This window comes from Hyla sarda, chromosome 3 (genome assembly GCF_029499605.1).
Source record: "Hyla sarda isolate aHylSar1 chromosome 3, aHylSar1.hap1, whole genome shotgun sequence".
In the NCBI taxonomy this organism is placed as follows: domain Eukaryota; kingdom Metazoa; phylum Chordata; class Amphibia; order Anura; family Hylidae; genus Hyla; species Hyla sarda.
In genome coordinates, this window is record NC_079191.1 from 304,068,519 (window position 1) to 304,092,222 (window position 23,704).

Genomic DNA, 23,704 nt, shown 5'->3' on the forward strand with positions numbered 1-23,704 from the left:
TGATGAGTACTCACCAATCAGCTCATTATTGTTCTTACTTGGCAATCAAACAGCAAAAAAGTTTTGTGTTATGTACCACAGGTGTTTCCCTATAAGAGTTGTTTAACCCCTTAAAGACACAGTGGGTGTTGGGGACACAACCAATTTCTTTTTTCATTTTTTTTTTCTCCTCGCCTTTTAAGACACATAACTCTTAATTTTCCATCCACGGAGCCATATTGCTGGTCCAAGTGTACTTTATAATTACACCTTTTTTAATTTTACCATAAAATGTAAGGCGAACAAAAAATATGATATACGAAAAAAAGCAGCAGCACTCTGGTTCAGATGAAAAAGTGGTGTTTAGGCTTTATTCATCCAGTGTAACACACGACGTTTCGACCGTCTCACATGGTCTTGCTTGACAAAGCAATAGTTTACACATGGCACTTGAGAATGAAGCTTATTGGTTGAGCGACGATGCCTGACTCATGATGGGCCAGCTATGCTGCTTCCGCATACCCGTCTACCCCTCCGCTAAGAACGCTCAAGCGAGTTGACCACTTTGCATGTCAGGACTGCTGCGGACCTCCACCAGAGTTTTCTCTGGCTTCGCCCTTCCCAGGCATAGTTCATCATCTTAATGGTCCTATATCGTGCTTGCATGCTCTACCTCCTTGATGGGGCAGGCGAGTCGGGCCGGTGGTGCGCCTGCTGCCTGGACGCCGGAAACGGCATCCCACCTTCATTGCACCACAGGGTTTCACATCAAACCCTCCGGCTCGCATGCGTGTTAGACTTTTGGTTCCGTGTTTCAAGACAGGTGAGTCACCAACATCGTTGTGGACCCCTTGCGCTCCCTTTCCTTCCCGCTTGTTAGGGCGTGGGCCCTCCTGCCATGGCAGTGTGATGCATTTGGGGCTCACTGAGCACAGTCCACCCCTTTTGACATCTGCGCCAGGAGCGAGGGGCCCTGTCCTCCTTCTCTAATCCTGCTTCCCCCAGGAACCCTGACTGCATACACCCGAGGGCGACTGCGACCGGGGAATGGTTTGGATACTGGGGCCGCCTTGTTCCCTGCAGAGAATCAGGCCTGTGGGATTTTTAAAGGTCCCTCTGAAGGCTTGGAGTTCACCCCCGTGTTCTAAAGAAATTAAGGAATGTAATAGACAGATCCCTATTATTTAATATTCAGGGACTCTATAGTAACAGGGACTGTTCCCCAGGACTGGTGCATGGCAAATATGGTGCCAATATTTAAAAAGGGGTCCAAAAGCCCCAGGAATTATAGGCCTGTTAGTTTAACCTCGGTTACATAGTTACATAGTTAGTATGGATGAAAAAAGACATACGTCCATCAAGTCCAACCAGGATATTGAAGGGAAGGGTGTAAGGGGATAAGGGGAAGGGATGTAGTTTTATAATTCTGCATAAGCATTAATGTTATTTTGTTCCAGGAATGTATCTAACCCTGTTTGAAAGCTGTTAATTGTTCCTGCTGTGACCAGTTCCTGAGGTAGACCATTCCATAAATTCACAGTCCTCATGGTAAAGAAGGCGTGTCGCCCCTTTAGACTAAACCTTTTCTTCTCCAGACGGAGGGAGTGTCCCCTCGTCCTTTGTGGGGGTTTAACCTGGAATAGTTTTTCTCCATATTTTTTGTATGGCCATTTATATACTTATATACGTTTATCATATCCCCCCTTAACCTCTTAAGGACCCATGCATACGTCATCACACCCTGGGTCTTAAGGACCCATGACGTATGCATACGTCATGTCTTTTCCTGGTCTCCGCCGCTCACCCGGCGGAGATCGGAAGCGGATCCCTGCTGAAATCCTTCAGCAGGGATCCAGGGCAAACACCGAGGGGGGCCATGTAGGCCCCCCATGTCGGCGATCGCCGCAAATCGCAAGTGAAATCGCCCTTGCGATCTGCGGCGATACCGGGCTGATCGGGTCTCTGGGACCCGACCGCCCGGTAATTTCGCATGATCCCGGCTGTCACAGACAGCCAGGACCATGCTAAAGCATAGGAGCGAGGTGGCAAGCCTGCCACCTCCTCTGATCCCCTGCGATCCGTCGGTTAGTTAACCGACCAATCGCAGGGGGGGGGGGGGGGGGGTGGTTACTTCCTCCCGTCCTGCCCGGCCCCTGGTAGTCCGGAGAGGACGGGAGGAAGACCGGAGGACGCGGCGGGGGACGGGGGAGTACTGGGGCCCGGCCCCGGTACTTACCTCATCCCTGAAGACCCGGATCCCGGCGAGGAAGATGGCGGCGGCGACAGGTGAGTAGATGTTCAGTCGCGGTCGGGCCCTTTACAGCAATGCACGTCGCCGTAAAGCGACATGCATTGCTGTATTGGGACCCTGTATACTACAACTCCCAGCATGCCCAGACAGCCCTTGGCATCTGGGCATGCTGGAAGTTCCAGTTTTGCAACATCTGGAGGTCCACATTTTTGGGACCACTGTGCCCTTCCAGATGTTGCAAAACTACACATTCTCAGCATGCCCTTACTGTCCAGGCATGCTGGGAGTTGTAGTTCTGTAACATCTGGCCCTTCAGATGTTGCAGAACTACAACTCCCAGCATGCCTGGACAGTTTTGGCATACTGGGAGTTGTAGTTTTGCAACATCTGGAAGGGCACAGATTGGGAACCACTGTATTAGTGGTCTGCAAACTGTAGTCCTCCAGATGTTGCAAACTACAACTCCAAGCATGCTGGGAGTTTTAGTTCGGCAACATCTGGCTCTAAAGATGTTGCCGAACTACTACTCCCAGCATGCCTAAGAATGTTTGGGAGTTGTGGTTTTGCAACAACAGGAGGCACACTGGTTGGGAAACATTGTCTGTTTCCTAACTCAGTGTTTCCCAACCCGTGTGCCTCCAGCTGTTGCAAAACTATAACTACCAGCATGCACTGATAGACTGTGCATGCTGGGAGTTGTAGTTTTGCAACAGCTGGAGGTCCCCCCCTTGTGAATGTACAGGGTACATTCACATGGGCAGGGGGCTTACAGTGAGTATCAGGCTGCAAGTTTGCGATGCAGCAAATTTTGCGCGGCAGCTCAAACTCGCAGCGGGAAAATCGCTGTAACCCCCCCTGCCCGTGTGACTGTACCCTAAAAACACTACACTACACTAACACAAAATAAAATAAAAAGTAAAAAAACACTACATATACACATACCCCTACACAGCCCCCCTCCCCAATAAAAATGAAAAACGTCTGGTACGCCACTGTTTTCAAAATGGAGCCTCCAGCTGTTGCAAAACAACAACTCCCAGTATTGCCGGACAGCCGTCGACTGTCCAAGCATGCTGGGAGTTTTGCAACAGCTGGAGGCACATTGTTTGGGAATCACTGGCGTAGAATACCCCTATGTCCACCCCTAGGCAAATCCCTAATTCAGGCCTCAAATGCGCATGGCGCTCTCACTTCGGAGCCCTGTCGTATTTCAAGGCAACAGTTTAGGGTCACATATGGGGTATCGCCGTACTCGGGAGAAATTGCCTTACAAATTTTGGGGGGCTTTTTCTCCTTTCACCCCTTATGAAAAGGTGAAGTTGGGGTCTACACCAGCATGTTAGTGTAAAAAAGAATACATTTTTTACACTAACATGCTGGTGTTGCCCTATACTTTTCATTTTGACAAGAGGTAAAGGAGAAAAAAGCCCCCCAAAATTTGTAATGCAATTTCTCCCGACTACGGAGATACCCCATATGTGGGCGCAAAGTGCTCTGGGGGCGCACAACAAGGCCCAGAAGGGAGAGTGCACCATGTACATTTTGAGGTGATTTGCACAGGGGTGGCTGATTGTTACAGCGGTTTTGACAAACGCAAAAAAAAAAAACCACATGTGACCCCATTTCGGAAACTACACCCCTCACGGAATGTAATGAGGGGTGCAGTGAGAATTTACACCCCACTGGTGTCTGACAGATCTTTGGAACAGTGGGCTGTGCAAATTAAAAATTTTGTACAGCCCACTGTTCCAAAGATCTGACAGACACCAGTGGGGGGTAAATGCTCACTGTACCCCTTGTTACGTTCCTCAAGGGGTCTAGTTTCCAAAATGGTACACCATGTGGGGGTTATTTTGCTGTTCTGGCACCATTGGGGCTTCTTAAATGCGACATGCCCCCTGAGCAAAATTTGCTCTCAAAAAGCCAAATATGACTCCTTCTCTTCTTAGCATTGTAGTTCGCCCGTAGTGCGCTTCAGGTCAACTTATGGGGTACCTCCATACTCAGAAAAGATGGGGTTACAAATTTTGGGGGGTATTTTCTGCTATTAACCCTTGCAAAAATGTGAAATTTGGGGGGGGAAACACACATTTTAGTGAACATTTTTTTTTTTTACGTATGCAAAAGTCGTGAAACCCCTGTGGGGTATTAAGGCTCACTTTATTCCTTGTTACGTTCCTCAAGGGGTCTAGTTTCCAAAATGGTATGGCATGTGGGTATTTTTTGCTGTCCTGGCACCATAGGGGCTTCCTAAATGCGACATGCCCCCGAGCAAAATTTGCTCTCAAAAAGCCAAATATGACTCCTTCTCTTCTGAGCATTGTAGTTCGCCCATAGTGCACTTCAGGTCAACTTATGGGGTACCTCCATACTCAGAAGAGATGGGGTTACAAATTTTGGGGGGTATTTTCTGCTATTAACCCTTGCAAAAATTAGAAATTTGGGGGGAAACACACATTTTATTGAAATGTTTAATTTTTTTTTACATATGCAAAAGTCGTGAAACACCTGTGGGGTATTAAGGCTCACTTTATTTCTTGTTACGTTCCTCAAGGGGTATAGTTTCCAAAATGGTATGCCATGTGGTTTTTTTTTTCCTGTTCTGGCACCATAGGGGCTTCCTAAATGCAACATGCCCCCCAAAAACCATTTCAGAAAAACGTACGCTCCAAAATCCCCTTGTCGCTCCTTCCCTTCTGAGCCCTCTACTGTGCCCGCCGAACACTTTACATAGACATATGAGGTATGTCCTTACTCGAGAGAAATTGGGCTACAAATATAAGTATACATTTTCTCCTTTTACCCCTTGTAAAAATTCAAAAATTGGGTCTACAAGAACATGCGAGTGTAAAAAATGAAGATTGTGAATTTTCTCCTTCACTTTGCTGCTAATCCTGTGAAACACCTAAAGGGTTAAAATGCTGACTGAATGTCATTTTGAATACTTTGGGAGGTGCAGTTTTTATAATGGGGTCATTTGTGGGGTATTTCTAAAATGAAGACCCTTCAAATCCACTCCAAACCTGAACTGGTCCCGTAAACATTGTGATTTTGGAAATTTTGTGAAAAATTGGAAAATTGCTGCTGAACTTTGAAGCCCTCGGGTGTCTTCCAAAAGTAAAAACTCGTCAATTTTATGATGCAAATATAAAGTAGACATATTGTATATGTGAATAAAATAAAATAATATTTGGAATATCCATTTTCATTACAAGCAGAGAGCTTCAAAGTTAGAAAAATGCAAAATTTTCAAATTTTTCATAAAATTTGGGGATTTTTCACCAAGAAAGGATGCAAGTTACAAAAATTTTTTACCACTAAGTTAAAGTAGAATATGTCAAGAAAAAACTATCTCGGAATCAGAATGATAACTAAAAGCATTCCAGAGTTATTAATGTTTAAAGTGACAGTGGTCAGATGTGCAAAAAATGTCCGGGTCCTAAGGTGTAAAATGGCTGGGTCCTTAAGGGGTTAAACGTCTCTTCTCAAGACTAAACAATTGTAACACCTTTAATCGCTCCTCATAACTAACATGTTCCATGCCCCATATTAGTTTAGTCGCGCATCTCTGCCCCCTTTCCAGCTCCACAGTGTCCCTTTTATGGACTGGTGCCCAAAACTGAACAGCATATTCCAGGTGAGGCCGTACCAATGCTTTATAAAGGGGGAGTATTATGTCCCTGTCCCTCGAGTCCATGCCTCTTTTTATACATGACAATATCCTGCCGGCCTTTGAAGCAGCAGCCTGACATTGCATGCTGTTCTGCAGTCTGTGATCTACAAGTACACCCAGATCCTTCTCTACCAGTGACTCTGACAGTTTAATCCCCCCTAAGACATACGACGCATGCAGGTTATTAGTACCCAGATGCATAACTTTACATTTATCCACATTGAACCTCATTTGCCAAGTGGATGCCCAGACACTTAGTCTATCCAAGTCATCTTGTAACCTATACACATCCTCTATAGACTGTACCGTGCTACAAAGCTTGGTGTCATCTGCAAAGATAGAAACAGAACTGTTAATGCCATCCTCTATATCATTGATGAATAAATTAAACAACAGCGGGCCCAGTACTGAACCTTGGGGTACACCACTAATAACCGGAGACTAATCAGAGTACGAATCATTGACCACCACTCTCTGGGTACGATCCATGAGCCAGTGTTCAATCCAGTTACAAACTAAAGTTTCCAAACCCAAAGACCTTAACTTACCTGTCAGACGTCTATGAGGGACAGTATCAAACGCTTTAGCAAAATCCAGAAACACTATATCCACAGCCATTCCTCTGTCAAGGCTTCTACTCACTTCTTCATAAAAGTAAATTAGATTGGTTTGACAACTTCTATTCTTAGTAAACCTATGCTGGCTATCACTTATAATACAATTATCCCCTATGTATTCCTGTATGTCATCCCTTATAAGTCTTTCAAACAATTTACCCACAATGCACGTTAGACTTACCGGTCTATAGTTTCCTGGGGAAGACCTAGAGCCCTATTTGAAGATTTGCACCACATTCACCTTGCGCCAGTCCCTTGGCACAATACCAGACACCAGTGAATCTCTAAATATCATGAACAGGGGTACAGATATTACTGAACTTAGTTCTCTAAGAACTCTTGGGTGCAATCTATCTTGCCTTGGAGATTTGCTTACGTTTATATTACTTAACTTACCTTGTACCATTTCTACATTAATATATTTATATAATTAATATATTTATTAATAACCTTGTAGAGGGGTTAAATAGTAAAGTAGCAATCTTTGCTGATGTTACTAAACTCTGTAAAGCGGTAAACACTGTAGAGGAAAGTGCACTGTTACAAATGGATCTGGATAGGTTGGAGGCTTGGCTGCTAAGTGGCGCATGAGGTTCAACACTGATAAATGTAAGGTAATGCACATGGGGAAGAATAATCCGGGCTGGGATTATGTATTAAATGGGAGAACATTGGGGACGACTGACGTGGAAAAGGACTTGGGAGTCTTAGTTAATAGTAAATTTAGCTGTAGTGACCAGTGTCGGGCAGCTGCTGCAAAGGCAAATAAAATGGGGTGCATCAATAGGGGCATAGATGCCCACGACAAGGAAATAATTCTACCGCTGTACAAATGACAAGTCAGACCACACATGGAATACTGTGTACAGTACTGGGCACCAGTGTACAAGAAAGATATAGTGGAGCCGGAGAGGATTCAAAGACGGGCAACCAGAGCAATACAGGGAATGGGAGGACTACAGTACCCAGAAAGATTTTCAGAATTAGGGTTATTTAGTTTAGAAAAAAGAAGGCTTAGGGGAGACCTAATAACTATGTATAAATATATCAGGGGACCTTACAGAGATCTCTCCCATGATCTCTTTATACCCAGGACTGTATCTATAACAAGGGGGCATCCTCTACGTCTTGAGGAAAGAAAGTTTCTACACCAGCACATACAGGGGTTCTTTACTGTAAGAGCAGTGAGACTGTGGAATTCTCTGCCAGAGGAGGTGGTCATGGTAAACTCTGTAAAATAATTTAAAAGGGGTCTGGATGCATTTTTTGGAGAATAATAACATTAGAAGTTGATTGCCTTGCATTTGTCAGTTGCAGTTACATTTGTCCTGTTACCACCAATTTGCATTCGTTATGCATCTACACGTATCCTATTGCTGCTGAATTTCATCACATTATGCCACTAAAGGTGCAGCCACATGTGTCCTCTTATGGTTAAGATGTGTTGTTAATTATATGATCTAGAGATAACATTTCCATGTGTTCATAGCAGCCATTCCATGTTTACACTCTTGTAGCAGTCATCAATGCATACGTCATCATAGCATGTCCTCACAGCAGCATTTCATATATGGCTTATAAGCAATCTGTACATGACACCCATAGCTGCCATGCATATATATGCAATTAAACTGCAGTCATGTAGACGTTCATGGCAGTAACTTCAAGCATACATCTCTCAGCAGTCGCATTTCATACATGGGTCCTTATTAGTCATTCCATGCACAAGCCTGCATAGCGCTCCCTATATTTAAGTCCTCATATCATGTTTGCACCCTCTTAGCAGTCATTCACAGGTCCTCATAGCAGTCTACTCATGTGGGCATCCTCATAGAAGTCACTTATGTTCATTCTTGCGCTCGCAGGATGAAGCTTAGGTTTTGGTGGTAACTTTGCATGCTCTCATACATTCCTTCTGGTGTGGTGTGGGAATGCTTGTGGGCCTAGAAATGTTACTTTATTACACAGTTAGGCTCTTTCGGTCAAATTAATTTCATCTACAAGGGCGTCTGATGGGCAGTTAGAAGATGTGGTCGCTTTGCTAGTCATGATTATTTTGCATCAGTAAACTGCTACATCTTATATCATAGTGATTACATCGCTTTCATTGTTATTTTAAAAGCAGTTGGTTTATGGCTAGACTGCATGTTTAGGTTAGAAGTTATAGTTTGAATGAACAGTATGTACATGTTATAGGTTGGAGTGGTGTGTATGTAAGGTATGTCCAAGTTATGTGTTTAAGTTTGTCACATGTTATTGCATCTCCACGGTACCTGACACGTCTTCAGTTGGAATGTGATCTTCGCAGTTGTCGTTGCTGACGCACCTTCAGAGCAATGGCATCTCTACACAGGTGGTTGTATCCTCACTGTAATTGACATATCTTCAGTTGGGATATGATTTCATAGGAAATGTTACATATCGTCAGAGAAATATCATCTTGACACATAGGTAATGGTATCACACGGTACCTGATTTGTCTTCAAGTGGAGGCAAGCCTCATTCTAAAAAAAAAAGTGGACTACACCATACATACAGGTTCACTGTTACTATAGCATTTGTCACGCTTCATTAGTATAAATTTCATGCATAAATTTCACTTTGGCAGATAGGAATAAGGGTGCTAGGGTTGTGAACTAGACTTTGTTGCTGGGACGCTTTTATTATGCATATTAGTACAGTTGTAATATGATGTATGATGCGGGAAGTTACCAGTATATAGGTTGTTTTTATTTGGGCCTTTATCATGGCTTACAGTCAGGCTTACCACATGTGTTAGGTTATTACCTTTTATTTAGGAGATCACAACTGCTTAACCCCTTCCCGCTGTAGGACGCATGTATACGTCCAAGCATCCTACACGTTCGCGCATTTGAACATATGTATACGTCCTAGCGATCTCCGGAACTGCCGCGGGCAGCTATGGTGTTGACAGGGGCAGCGCTCTCCCCCTGTTCACCGACGGCGGCGCTGCGATATGATCGCGGGTCACCGTTGGTTGCTATGGCAGCAGGAGGTCAGATCATGACCTCCTGTTTGCCTGCTATGGAAGCCTGTGAGATCCAGCCATCAGGTCATACTGTGCTGCAATACAAATGTATTGCGGCATAGTATAACCTGTAAAAAGTGTAAAAAATAAAAAGTAAATAAAAGTATGAAGTGTAAAAAGAAAATAAAAAAATGCCCCTTTCCAATAAAAGCCCTGTATTATCACCAAAAAAGATCAAAAACACAAATCATACACATAATAGGTATTGCCACGTCCGTAATGACGTGTACTATAAAACTGTAATGTAAATTATCCCTGTGAACGCCGTAAAAAAAAACCATAAAAAAAGCGCAAAATTCGCCAGTTTTGTTACATATAGCGGAATAAAAAGATCAAAAGGTAGCACGTAGCACAACAATCATACCAATAAAAATTACAGCTCATCCCGGAAAAAATAAGCCCTTACTCAATGGTGTCGGACGAAAAATAAAAAAGTTACGGCTGTTGGAAAATGAATGGCAGAACAAGAATTTTGCTCAGAAAAGGAAAAAGAACATAGAAAGCTATATAAAATGGGTATCACCATAATCGTACTGACCCACAGAGTAAATATAACATCACTTTTACCGCACAGTGTACGCCATAAAAAATTTAATAAAAAACGCCAGAAATTTTCCCAAAAATAAAAAACGCCTGAAAGTTTTTCACAAAAAATGCTGCATGTGTCAACAAAAATGCATCACTTATATAAAGTAAAATATGTCGCGAAAAAACAATCTCAGAATTGCTCCGCTCAGAAAAAGCATTCTAAAGTTATAACCATTTAAAGAGATACATGCAAAAAAAAAAAAAAGCCTGGCCACTGAGGTAAAAAAATGGGTCCGTCCTTAAGGGGTTAAGGATTGAGCCCTTTTTCACCTTAAGGACTGAGCCCTTTTTTGCAATTCTGACCACTGTCACTTTATGTGTTAATAACTCTGGAATGCTCCTTTATTTAATGGGACTCGTCAAGGCTGTCCGTTATCCCCCTTGATCTTTGCTCTCTGTATTAAACCCCTGGCCGCTTTGAATAGGGGGGATCCGGACATCACTGGTATTTCTTTACATGACAGGGAATTTAAAATTTGCTTGTTTGCTGATGATGTCCTGTCCTGCTCTCGTCCTTTGCTTTCTCTCCCTAGTCTTTACAAGGTTCTCCATGCCTATGGTGTAGTCTCTGTCTACAAGGTCAACCTCTCTAAGTTGGAGGCGCTCCCTCTCAATCTTCCCCTGTCACTTTCTACCCTCCTACGCTCTAACTATTCTTTTAAGTGGTCTTCATCTGCTCTTAAGTACCTAGGGGTCTGGATCTCTTCTCACTACTCCTCGTTCTACTCTACTAATTATCTCACCCTCTTTAGGGAACTCCGAGCACTCATGGAGAAATGGTGACCACAGTATATCTCCTTTTTTGGTCATATTGCGGCGGTCAAGATGACTATCCTCCCGAAGTTACTCTACTTTTTTGAAACACTGCCGGTTTGTGTGCCGTTGTCTGCTTTGCAATCCTTGTTGGTGGCTGTTTTTTGGTTTATATGGAATGGTAAGAGGCATCGACTTCCGATGTCTGTAATGATGGCGGGTAGGATGTATGGGGGGGTTAGCAGTTCCGGACATGGTGAAGTACTACTGGGCTGCCCATCTCCACCATCTGGGGGCCTGGTCATCCTATCGAGCCTACAGTCATTGGATGGAGCTGGAGAAACTTTAGCTGGCGCCTGTCCACCCTAATAGACTTCTCTGGACCCCTCTGGCCTCCACCCCCTCCCTTCCCCCCCCTTTTGGGCCCTATGGCGTTTTCTAAGTATGTTTGGGGTTACTGCTCTAGGAAATTTTAACTATTTTCTTCCTCCTCCCCTCTTAGGTCTTTTCTCTATCATTCTGACTTTCCCTCTGGTTTGTCTACAGTTATGGTGCGGGAATGGGGGACTTGGGACCTCTCTTGTTGGGCGGATGTAGTTGACCCCCTCTCTTACCTTTTGATCAACTACAATCTCGTTGGGGTCTCCCCTCGTCTGAGCGCTTTCACTTCCTCCAATTGCAGCATTTCATGTCCACTACACTGGGCTCCCTTGTAGTCTCCTTACCCACTGGCTTTGAGGGACTATGTCGTGATGGGCCTCAGGCGAGGGGTCTCCTCTCCGATATCTATTCCCTTCGTCTTCGACCTCCTGAGGGCGCTCAGGTGTCCCATCAATATATGAGCCGATGGAAGGAAGCACTTAGTAGTGTTATTGCCCTCCCTCAGTGGAGGGTGATATGAGAAAGGGCCTCTAAGGCCTCTATTTGTACCGCCTATAAGGAGACTCAATACAAACTGGTTATGGGATGGTATCATGCTCCGGAATTACTGAATAGATTGAATCCCAACATCCCTCCCCAGTGTTGGCGTTTTAGGTGCAAAATTGAAAGAGTTATGATTTTTTAAAGGCAAGGAGCAAAAAACGAAAATGCAAAAACAGAAAAAACCCCGGTTCTTAAGGGGTTAAGGGATTCTGGGAGACTGTGCATGGCTTGCTGTCTACTGTTCTGGGAGTTTCGGTCCCTTTGGATCCTATGGTTTTGATTCCTACAGCCGTCCCATCCTGTCTTAAAGGACATCTGCAGCGCTCATACATAAAAAAAAAAGTTTACCTCATCTGATAGCTCTTTCAAAGACCTTTCCAACGATACCTCATTTGTCAAATTTGGCCCACGCCCCTTGGGTTCGGAAAGCTCACTTCACACCCCCCTTACATTACACAAGAAGCAGGGGGAGAGCGGGGAGGTATACAGCTCTGTACACAGCTCCATCCCCCGCACACGGCTCGGTACACAGCTCCATCCCCCGTACATAGCTCCATCCCCTTCCCCTGCTCTGTCTCCCCAGGACCTCATCTGCCACGGGGAGGCTGCAAGTTTGTACGGGGAAAACACAGAGCAGGGGAGGGGAGAGAGGACGTCCGTGCAGAGCTCCTTCACCTACATAATGATGTGTGAGGAGGACAGACTGCACGGGGCTGAGGATTTCTGTGTGTGAAGAAGACACAGACTGCAGGGGAATAAATATCATACTGGGGATGATTTCTATTTGTGAGGAGGGGGGGGGACTCCTGGATGACACATGCTGGGAGTTGTAGTCCCTGTTTTGTGTGTGTATGCAAGTGTTTCCCAACCAGGGAATGCTGGGAGTAGTAGTTTTGCAACATCTGTAGGCACCCTGATTGGGAAACACTGGTGTATGGACTACAACCCCCAGGAGACTACTGAGATACAATATAGGTGTTGATGAACTACAACCCCCAGGAGACTACTAAGATACAATATAGGTGTTGGTGAACTACAACTCCCAGGAGACTACTAAGATACAATATAGGTGTTGGTGAACTACAACTCCCAGGAGACTACAAAGATACAATATAGGTGTTGGTGAACTACAACTCCCAGGAGACTACTAAGATACAATATAGGTGTTGGTGAACTACAACTCCCAGGAGACTACTAAGATACAATATAGGTGTTGGTGAACTACAACTCCCAGGAGACTACTGAGATACAATATAGGTTTTGGTTGCAGTAGTCCTTTAACTAAGAAGCTTTTTAAACTTGTCATGCACATTATCTTAGCGGCTAAAACTCTTATAGCTAAAAACTGGAAGAGGACTCTCCCTCCGAGTCTGACCTGCTGTCCCGTTTAAGAGAGATCCGTTCTCTGGTATACCTGACGGCCTCCTTGAATAACTCTGTCTCTTCCTTTCTCTCGGTCTGGGAACCGTGGAATCGCTTTTCTGATAGGCAGCTACCGTGATCCTCTTCTTTCTTCATGCTTTTTCTTTTCTTCTCTTTTCCTTTCTTCTTCCTCTATTTCCCCCTTGTGGTTGTGTTAAGTGGTGTAAGTTTGTGAATCCTCCTTGTCTGTGGTCCCTTCCCTTCCCCCTTTATGTTCTGTGACCTTTATGGGTCCGCTCATAAGTGTTCTTTGCTATGTGATTTTTATATTTGTTACAGCTTTCATATATGCTTTGGATTTGGGGGCTACTGATGTAATTTTAATACAAATGCTTGTGTACCCTGGCCTTTTCTTACGGTGGGTTCACACCACGATTTTTCTATACAGTTTTTGGATAAGTTAAAAAAAAAAAAAATAATGTATGCAACCGTACAGCAAACCGTGGCCATAGACTTTCCATTCAAAACCATATGCACCATATTGTATAGGGGTGTCTGTTTTTCAAACCTCACAGTTTAAAAAAAAATTAAAATTTCTGGACAGAAAACCGTGGTCTACCACGGTTTTTGGTCCGGGTGAAAAAATGTATTAACCTGTATACAGTTTTTTTTAAACATGGGAGTCAATGGGAACCGTACAGACCTGTATGTAAGTATGGTTCCATCCGTTTTTCACCATACAGTTTTTCAAAAACGGATGCAACCGGACATCATTTTTCAAACCGTATACGGTTTTCAACCGTATACAGATAAAACTATGTACACACGTTTTGATAAAGTTTAGTCAGGTTTTGAGGAATCAGTTTTTTTTAAATCAAAAACCTGATAAAAAACTATATTGCAAAAACGTGGTGTGAACCCACCCTTAGCTTGTTTTTCGTTCCTGATATGCCTGTTACGGTCTTTGGCTCATGTCTGCGAATGTTATGTTTTGTTTGATTTTGTCATTATGAAAATTCTTCAATAAAAAATACAGTTTAAAAAAAATTATAACTCTGGGATGCTTTTACCGATTATTCTGATTCCGAGATTGTTTTTTCGATACATATTCTACTTTATGTTAGTGGTAAATTTTAGTCGATACTTCATGCCTCATTTCTTTGATGAAATTTGATGAAGAAATTTAAAATTTTGCATTTTTCTAACTTTGAAACTCTCTGCTTGTAAGGAAAATGGATATTCCAAATACATTTTATATTGATTCACAAATACAATATGTCTACTTTATGTTGACATCATAAAGTTGACATGTTTTTACTTTTTGAAGACATTGGAGGGCTTCAAAGTATGGCAGCAATTTTCTAAATGTTCACGAAAATGTTAAAATCTGAACTTTTCAGGGACCAGTTAAGTTTGAAGTGTATTTAAGGGGTCTTTCTGTGAGAAATACCCCATAAATGACCCCATTATAGAAAATACACCCCTCAAAGTATTCAAAATGACATTCAGAAAGTTTGTTAACCCTTTAGGTGTTTCACAAGAATAGCAGCAAATTGGAGAAGAAAAATCTAAATCTGCATTTTTTACACTATGTTCTTGTAGACCCATTGTTTTCATTTTTAAAAGTGGTATTAGGTGAAAAAGCCCCCCAAAATTTGTAGCCCAATTTCTCTCGAGTATGGAAATAACTCATATGTTGACATTAAGTGCTCTGTGGGCTCACAACATGTCTCAAGAGGGAAAGAGCAGCTGTGGGATTTTTTAAATTTTTTTTCCTGTCATGGTTTTTGGGGGCCATGTGCCAAAACAGCAAAAAAAACAAAAACAAATGGCATACAAGGAACGTAAAAAGGGGGATTTTGCCTTGAAGTTGGACATGAAAATGGAAAATTAGATTTTTAACACAAAAATGATGGTGTTACCCCAAATTTTTCATTTCACAAAGGGTAATAGGAGAAAATAGACCCCAAAATTTGAAGCCCAATTTCTCCCATTTAAGAAAACGCCCCATATGTGGACGTTAAGTGCTCTGCTGGCACACTACAATGCTCAGACGAGAAGGAGCAAAATTTGGCTTTTTGAAAGAGAATTTTGCTGAAATTGTTTTTTTTTGGGGTTATGTTGCATTTAGAAAGTCCCCAGGGTGCCAGAACCGCAAAAAAAAAAAAAAAAAAACACATGGCATACTATTTTGGAAAATACACACCTCAAGGAACGTAACAAGGGGTATTGTGAGCCTTAACCCCTTCCCGACCTATGACATACCTGTACGTCATGGGTGGCAAGGTGTTCCCGACCCATGACATACAGGTACGTCATGGACATTACTGCCGCTACTCGCGGCATCCCGCAGCGCCCGGAAAGATGGTGGCTATCACTGATAGCCAGCCATCTTACCGTGCGACCACGGGGGGTTTCGTCCCCCACCCCCCCCAGCGATCGCTGCTATCAGCTGGTCAAATCTGACTAGCTGATAGCAGCGTTTCGCTATCAGAATACTTAGCAGCGCGGTGTGTGAGTCCTGATCACGGGGATCGGGACACACACCGCTCTGCTAAGTGTCCCTGACCCGTCCCCCGCCGTCACTTACCCGTCGGAGCGGTGTCCCGAGCGGTCCCGGCGTCCTCCGTGCGGTCCCGGCTGCGCTGCGTCCCGGAGGCGAGTTTCCGGCAGCAGTGCGGCATCTTCATTGGCAGCAGTGAGATCGCCGTAAAGCGATCTCACTGCTGCCTCTGAGAGTTTCAAAACTGCAACTCCCAGCATGCCCAGACAGCCTTTGGCTTTCTGGGCATGCTGGGAGTTGTAGTTTTGCAACATCTGGAGGTCCACAGTTTGGAGACCACTGTATAATGGTCTCCAATCTGTGCTCTTCCAGATGTTGCAAAACTACAAATCTCAGCATGCTCAGTCTGTCCAGGCATGCTGGGAGTTGTAGTTCTCTAACATCTGGAAGAGCACAGATTGGAGACCATTATACAGTGGTCTCCAAACTGTGGACCTCCAGATGTTGCAAAACTACAACTCCCAGCATGCCCAGACTGCCCAAGCATGCTGGAAGTTGTAGTTCGGCAACATCTGATCCTTCAGATATTGCCGAACTACAACTTCCAGCATGCCTTGGCAGTCTGGGCATGCTGGGAGTTGTAGTTTTGCAACAACTGGAGGCACACTAGTTGGGAAACATTGTCCGTTTCCTACCTCAGTGCCTCCAGCTGTTGCAATTGTTGCAAAACTATAACTCCCAGCATGCACTGACAGACCATGCATGCTGGGAGTTGTAGTTTTGCAACAGCTGGAGGCACACTGGTTTGGAAACACTAAGTTTGGTTGCAAAACACTTGAAAGTTTATTACTTAACTTAGTGTTTCCAAACCAGTGTTCCTCCAGCTGTTGCAAAACTACAACTCCCAGCATGCACGGACAGCCAAAGGGCATGCTCGGAGTTTGCAACAGCTGGATGTTTGCCCCCTCCCCCCAATGTGAATGTACAGAGTACACTCACATGGGCGGAGGTTTACAGTGAATGCTGCAAGTTTGAGATGGCGCAAATTTTGCGCTGCAGCTCAAACTTCCAGCGGCAAACTTGCTGTGAACCTCTGCCCATGTGACTGTACCCTAAAAACACTACACTACACTGACACTAACCTAAAATAAAAAATAAAAAACACTACATATACACATACCCCTACACAGCCCCCCTCCCCCCAAAAAATGAAAAACGTCTGGTACGCTACTGTTTCCAAAACGGAGCCTCCAGCTGTTGCAAAATAATAACTCCCAGTATTGCCGGACAGCCATTGACTGTCCAGGCATGCTGGGAGTTTTGCAACAGCTGGAGGCACCCTGTTTGGGAATCACTGGCGTAGAATACCCCTATGTCCACCCCTATGCAAATCCCTAATTCAGGCCTCAAATGCGCATGGCGCTCTCTCACTTTGGAGCCCTGTCGTATTTCAGGGCAACAGTTTTGGGACACATATGGGGTATCGCCGTACTCAGGAGAAATTGCCTTACAAATTTTGGGGGGCTTTTTCTTCTCTAACTCCTTATGAAAAGGTGAAGTTGGGGTCTACACCAGCATGTTAGTGTAAAAAAATTAATTTTTTACACTGACATGCTGGTGTTGCCCTATACTTTTCATTTTCACAAGAGGTAAAAGGGAAAAAAGACCCTCTAAATTTGTAACGCAATTTCTCCTGAGTACGGAGATACCCCATATGTGGGCGCAAAGTGCTCTTGGGGCGCACAACAAGGCCCAGAAGGGAGAGTGCACCATGTACATTTGAGGCGATTTGCACAGGGGTGGCTGATTGTTACAGCAGTTCTGACAAACGCAAAACAATAAATATCCACATGTGACCCCATTTTGGAAACTACACCCCTCACGGAATGTAATAAGGGGTGCAGTGAGCATTTACACCCCACTGGCGTATGACAGAGTTTTGGAACAGTGGTCTGTGAAAATGAAAAATAAAATTTTTGATTTGCACAGTCCACTGTTTCAAATATCTGTCAAACGCCAGTGAGGTGTAAATGCTCACTGCACCCCTTATTAAATTCCATGAGGGGTATAGTTTCCAAAATGGGGTCACATGTGGGGGGGGTCCACTGTTCTGGCACCATAGGGGCTTCCTAAATGGGACATGCCCCCCAAAAACCCTTTCAGAAAAACTCACTCTCCAAAATCCCATTGTCGCTCCTTCCCTTCTGAGCCCTCTACTGCGCCCGCCGAACACTTTACATCCGCATATGAGGTATTTCCTTACTCAAGAGAAATTGGGTTACCAATTTTAGGGTGATTTCTCTCCTTTTACCCCTTGTAAAAATTCAAAAATTGGGTCTACAAGAAAATGCGAGTGTAAAAAATGAAGATTTAGAATTTTCTCCATCACTTTGCTGCTATTCCTGTGAAACACCTAAAGGGTTAAAACACTTACTGAATGTCATTTTGAATTCTTTGGGGGGTGCAGTTTTTATAATGGGGTCATTTATGGGGTATTTCTAATATGAAGATCCTTAAAATCCACTTCCAACCTGAACTGGGCGCTGAAAAATTACGATTTTGAAAATCTTGAGAAAAATTGGAAAATTGCTGCGGAACTTTGAAGCCCTCTGGTGTCTTCCAAAAGTAAAAACTTGTCAATTTTTTAATGCAAACACAAAGTAGACATATTGTATATGTGAATCAATATGTAATTTTTTTGGAATATCCATTTTCCTTTCAAGCAGAGACTTTCAAAGTTAGAAAAATGCTAAATTTTCAAAATTTTCATGAAATTTTTAGATTTTTTTACCAAGAAAGGATACAAATATCAGTGAAATTTTACCGATAACATAAAGTAGAATATGTCACGAAAAAACAATCTCGGAACCAGAATGATAAGTAAAAGCATTCCAGAGATATTAATGTTTAAAGTGACAGTGGTCAGATTTTCAAAAAATGCCCAGGTCATGAAGGTGAAAATGGGCTGGGTCATGAAGGGGTTAAAAGGGGTATTCCAGGAAACAACTTTTTTTTTTTATATATATCAACTGGTTCCAGAAAGTTAAACCGATTTGTAAATTACTTCTATTAAAAAATCTTAATCCTTTCAGTACTTATGAGCTTCTGAAGTTAAGGTTGTTCTTTTCTGTCTAAGTAATCTCTGATGACACGTGTCTCGGGAAACGCCCAGTTTAGAAGCAAATTCCCATTGCAAACCTCTTCTAAACTGGGCAGTTCCCGAGACACGTGTCATTAGAGATTACTTAGAAAGAAAAGAACAACCTAAACTTCAGAAGCTCATTTTTTAATAGAAGTAATTTACAAAGCTGTTTAACTTTCTGGAACCAGTTGATATATATATATATATATATATATATATATATATATATATATATATATAAAGTTTTTTTCCTGGATAACCCCTTTAACACCTCACAGGTGTTTGACAACTTTGCGTTGAAGTTGGACGTGAAAATGGAAAATTATATTTTTAACACTAAAATTATGGAGTTACCCCAAATTTTTCATTTTCACAAGGGGTAATAGGAGAAAATGGACCCCAAAATTTGAAGCCCAGTTTCTCCCATTTAAGAAAATGCCCCATATGTGGACGCTAAGTGCTCTGCTGGCACACCACAATGCTCAGAAGAGAAGGAGCAAAATTTGGCTTTTTGAAAATGAATTTTGCTGAAATGGTTTTTGGGTGGTATGTTGCATTTACAAAGTCCCCAGGGTGCAAGAACAGCAAAAAAAAAAAACACATGGCATGCTATTTTGGAAACTACACCCCTTAAGGTGCGCCCGTGGGAATTCCGGTCCCCGCCGCTCGCCGGGCGGGGACCGGACCGGGGTGACTGCTGATATCTATGCAAACCCCTGGGGGGGTTCTGAGACCCCCCATGTTGGCGGTCAATTCAGATTGCGGCTATTCTGGGTCAATCGGGTCTCTGGTGTCGGAACGACCGAGAAACATGACCCTGCTGGGCGGCGATCGGGACGGCGGAGTTGACGGCGACCGGGGCCGGCGGGGGTCTCCTTCCTTGCCCTGGTCCAGCAGGGGTCCCCTCGGGATTGCGGGCGGAGACAGGAGCAGCAGGATCGGCAGCAGCAGCGGCGGCGGTCCCGGCGGCAGGATACAGCAGGAGGTGAGGCCTGTTCACCTCCTGCTGTTGCTTAGCAACAACTCGCAGCATACACAGCCAAACGGCATGCTGGGAGTTGTAGTTTTACAACAGCTGGAGTGCCAACTACAACTCCCAGCATGCCCTTTTATTAGTCTGTGCATGCTGGGGGTTGTAGTTATGCAACAGCTGGGGGCACATTTTTTCTATGAAGAAGTGTGCATCCAGCTGTTGCATAAATACAACTCCCAACATGCACAGACTACCAAAGGGCATGCTGGGAGTTGTAGCAGTGTGCCTCCAGTTGTTGCAAGACTACAACTCTCAGCATGCCCTTTGACTGTCAATGCATGCTGATTGTTGCAGTTTTGCAACAGCTGGAGACACATTGGTTGTGAAACAGAGTTTGTTACCTAACTCAGTGTTTTGCAACCAATGTGCCTCCAGCTGTTGCAAAAATACAACTCCCAGCATGCACTGAGAGACTGTACATGCTGGGAGTTCTAGTTTTTCAACAGCCGGATTCCAGTGTGTTTGCTAAACACTGAGTTAAGTAAGAAACTTAACTCGCAACCAATGTGCCTCCAGCTGTTGCATGACTACAACTCCCAGCGTGTATGGTTTGTCAGTGCATGCTGGGAGTTGTAGTTTTGCAACAGCTGGAGGTTTGCCAACCGCCATGTGAATGTACAGGGTACATTCACACGGGCGTGTTTACAGCGAGTTCTGCTGCAAGTTTGAAATGCAGCAAATTTTCTGCCGCAGCTCAAACTCCCAGCGGGAAACTCACTGTAAACCCGAACATGTGAATGTACCCTAAAAACACTACACCTACACAAAATAAAAAGTAAAACACTACATAAACACATACCCCTACACAGTTCCCCCCCCCCCAAAAAAAAAAAAAGTCTTGTACGGCACTGTTTCCAAAATGGAGTCTCTAGCTGTTGAAAAACAACAACTCACAGTATTGCTGGACAGCCACAGACTGTCAAGGCATGCTGGGAGTTTTGCAACAGCTGGAGGAACCCTGTTTGGGAAACACTGCCATAGGGTATTTTTGTGGCGGATTCAAATTCCCAATTTAGGCCTCAAATGTGCATGGCACTCTCTCACCTCGGAGCCCTATCGTATTTCAAGGAAAAAGTTTAGGGCCACATATGGGGTATCTCCGTACTCAGAAGAAATTGCGTTGCAAATTTTGGGGGGCTTTTTCTCCTTTTACCCCTTATGAAAAGGTAAAGTTGGGGTCTACACCAGCATGTTAGTGTAAAAGGAAAAAGGAAAGAAAGACCCCCAAAATTTGTAACTCAATTTCTCCTGAGTACGGAAATACCCCATATGTGGGCGTAAAGTGCTTTGCGGGCGCACAACATGGCTCAGAAGTGAGAGCGCCATGTACATTTGAGGTTTAATTTGGTGATTTGCACAGGGGTGGCTGATTTTGCAGCGGTTCTGACATTAAACGCAAACGCAAACCATTTTGGAAACTAGACCCCTCACAGAATGTAACAAGGGGTATAGTGAGCCTTAACACCCCACAGGTGTTTGACAAATTTCCGTTAAAGTTGGATGAGAAAATGAAGAAAAAAAAATTTTTTTTACCTACATTGGTGTTACCCTACATTTTTAATTTTCACAAAGGCGAATAGGAAAAAAGCCCCCCAAAATGTATAGCCCCATTTCTTCTGCGTAAGAACAAACCGAACAAACCCCATATGTGGATGTAAAGTGCACTGTGGGCGAACTACAATGCTCAGAAGAGAAGGAGCGCCATTGGGCTTCTGGAGAGAGAATGTTTCCCAAATTGAAGGCCACGTGTGTTTACAAAGCCCCCATAGTGCCAGAACAGTGGACCCCCACATGTTACCCCGTTTTGGAAACTACACCCCTCTCGGATTGTAATAAGGGGTAAAGTGAGCATTTACACCCCACAGGTGTCTGACAGATTTTTGGAACAGTGGTCCGTGAAAATGAAAAATTTTATTTTTCGTTTGCACAGCCCACTGTTCCAACGATCTGTCAAATGCCAGTGGGGTGTAAATGTTTACTGCACCCCTTGTTAAATTCTGTGGGGGGTGTAGTTTCCAAAATTGGGCCACTGTTCTGGTGCTCCTTCTCTTCTGAGCATTGTAGTTCGCCCGCAGAGCACTTTACATACACATATGAGGTATTTCCATATGGTATTCCAATGGTTTTACAAATTTTGCGAGGCTTTTTCTCCAATTATTCCTTGTAAAAATGAAAAATTTTGGGTAAAACCAGCATTTTAGTGAAAAATTCTAATTTTTCGATTTTCACGTCCAACTTTAGCGGAAATTTGTCAAGCACCTGTGGGGTGTTGAAAAAAAAATTTTTTTTTTTTTTTTTTTTTAATTGATTAAAAAAAAAAAAAAAATTGGGAAAAAATAAATAAATTCCCCAGGGTTCCCCAAACCTCCCCCCCCATCCTTCCCTATCCCCCCTCCCCCCCCCCTCCCAGTGACCTGCCACCTCGGGCAAATCTCTAGCCTTACATGATTGTCCCCCCCCCATCCCCCCCCCCCCCATCCCCCCCTGGATCTTAACCCCTATTTTTCAATCCCTGTGTGTCCATCTAGTCCACCGCTTCTACTGCACAAGAGAAAAAGAATGTCTCATTGTTGTAAAAAACCTTCAGCCTGGCTGGGAACATTAAAGCAAACTTGATTCCATTGTATGCAAGTCTCTTTTTAACTTCCCTGAAAGTATATCTCTTCTTCTGTGTTTCAGTTGCATAATCTGGGAAAAGCATAATTCTATTTCCATTGTATTCTATCTCCTTTTTTTTCCTCATTATTCTCAAGATGTTGTCACGGTCATTATCATTCAGGAGTTTAAGTATTATGGTACGTGGTCTGCCCCCTACTGGCGGGGTTTGGAACGGAATTCTATGCGCACGTACCACACTAAAGTGTTTAGAGGGTTTTCCTCCCCACACTGCGCAATCAACCATGTTTGGATAAAAGTTATCACATCTTTACTTTCCGCTCCCTCTGGGAAACCCAAGATTCTAAGATTTGCCTGTCTGGAGCGGTCTTCGAATTCTGTCACTTTTTGATTTAATAGCTTGTTCTCCCCTGACATCCTCTGTACTTCAGATTTTAGTTTATGGACCTCATCTTCCACACCCGACACTCTCGTCTCCACCTCTGTACACCTCTCCCTGACTTTCTTTAGATCTTCCCTGATCAAATTGATTTCCACACCGATAACCCCCACTTGATTGGACAGAACATCTATGGAAGTATTACATTTTGCAACTGCCGCTAATATTTTATCTAGGGCAGGTTGGGGAACATCCCCTTCCTTCTCCATTATAGAGCCATCTAATCCCAGATCTCCTGCATTGGTTTTATTTTGTCCACGTTTTCTAGGCACTGTCCCCGGTGAGACAAAATATTTATCCACTTTCCCACCTGCTTTAGCGTCCTTTGCTGGGCTATGTGTTTTATTCAGCTTGGGTGCCATCTTATCCTCCAGCTGTCAATATATTGTCCCACCCAGAACAGTCACGTGTATTTCATACGCTGCGCCGGGAGATTCAGAGACGATTACCAACTAAATATTTCCAACGGACACTTTCAGCTTGTTGTATCACAGGAGAAGTTATCTGCAGACTATAGACCTGCTCCTGCAGTGCTACAGGTGTTTCACCAGGTGTCATTTATACTCAGGAGAAAAAAAAATACACTGTCCCAATTAGGGTTTTCCACACAAATCCTGTTCTTATAGATAAATTCTTATTTCCTATGCAGAAGGGCCTTCTTTCTCGACTTTAAACATACAAGGCGAACGTGGCAGCGTTCACCTCCACAGCTATAATCACCACGAGGGGGATTTATTATTGAGCGAGCTAAACTTGCCCCACACCTATTCTTTTA

At 43.7% G+C, this 23,704-nt stretch overlaps 1 protein-coding gene across 3 annotated transcripts in view; it reads left to right on the top strand.

The window, feature by feature from the left end:
• The window catches only part of QPCT (glutaminyl-peptide cyclotransferase), a 431,934-nt gene that overhangs the window by 18,947 nt on the left and 389,283 nt on the right, over positions 1 to 23,704 (top strand). The gene's annotated exons all lie outside the window — the stretch shown is intronic.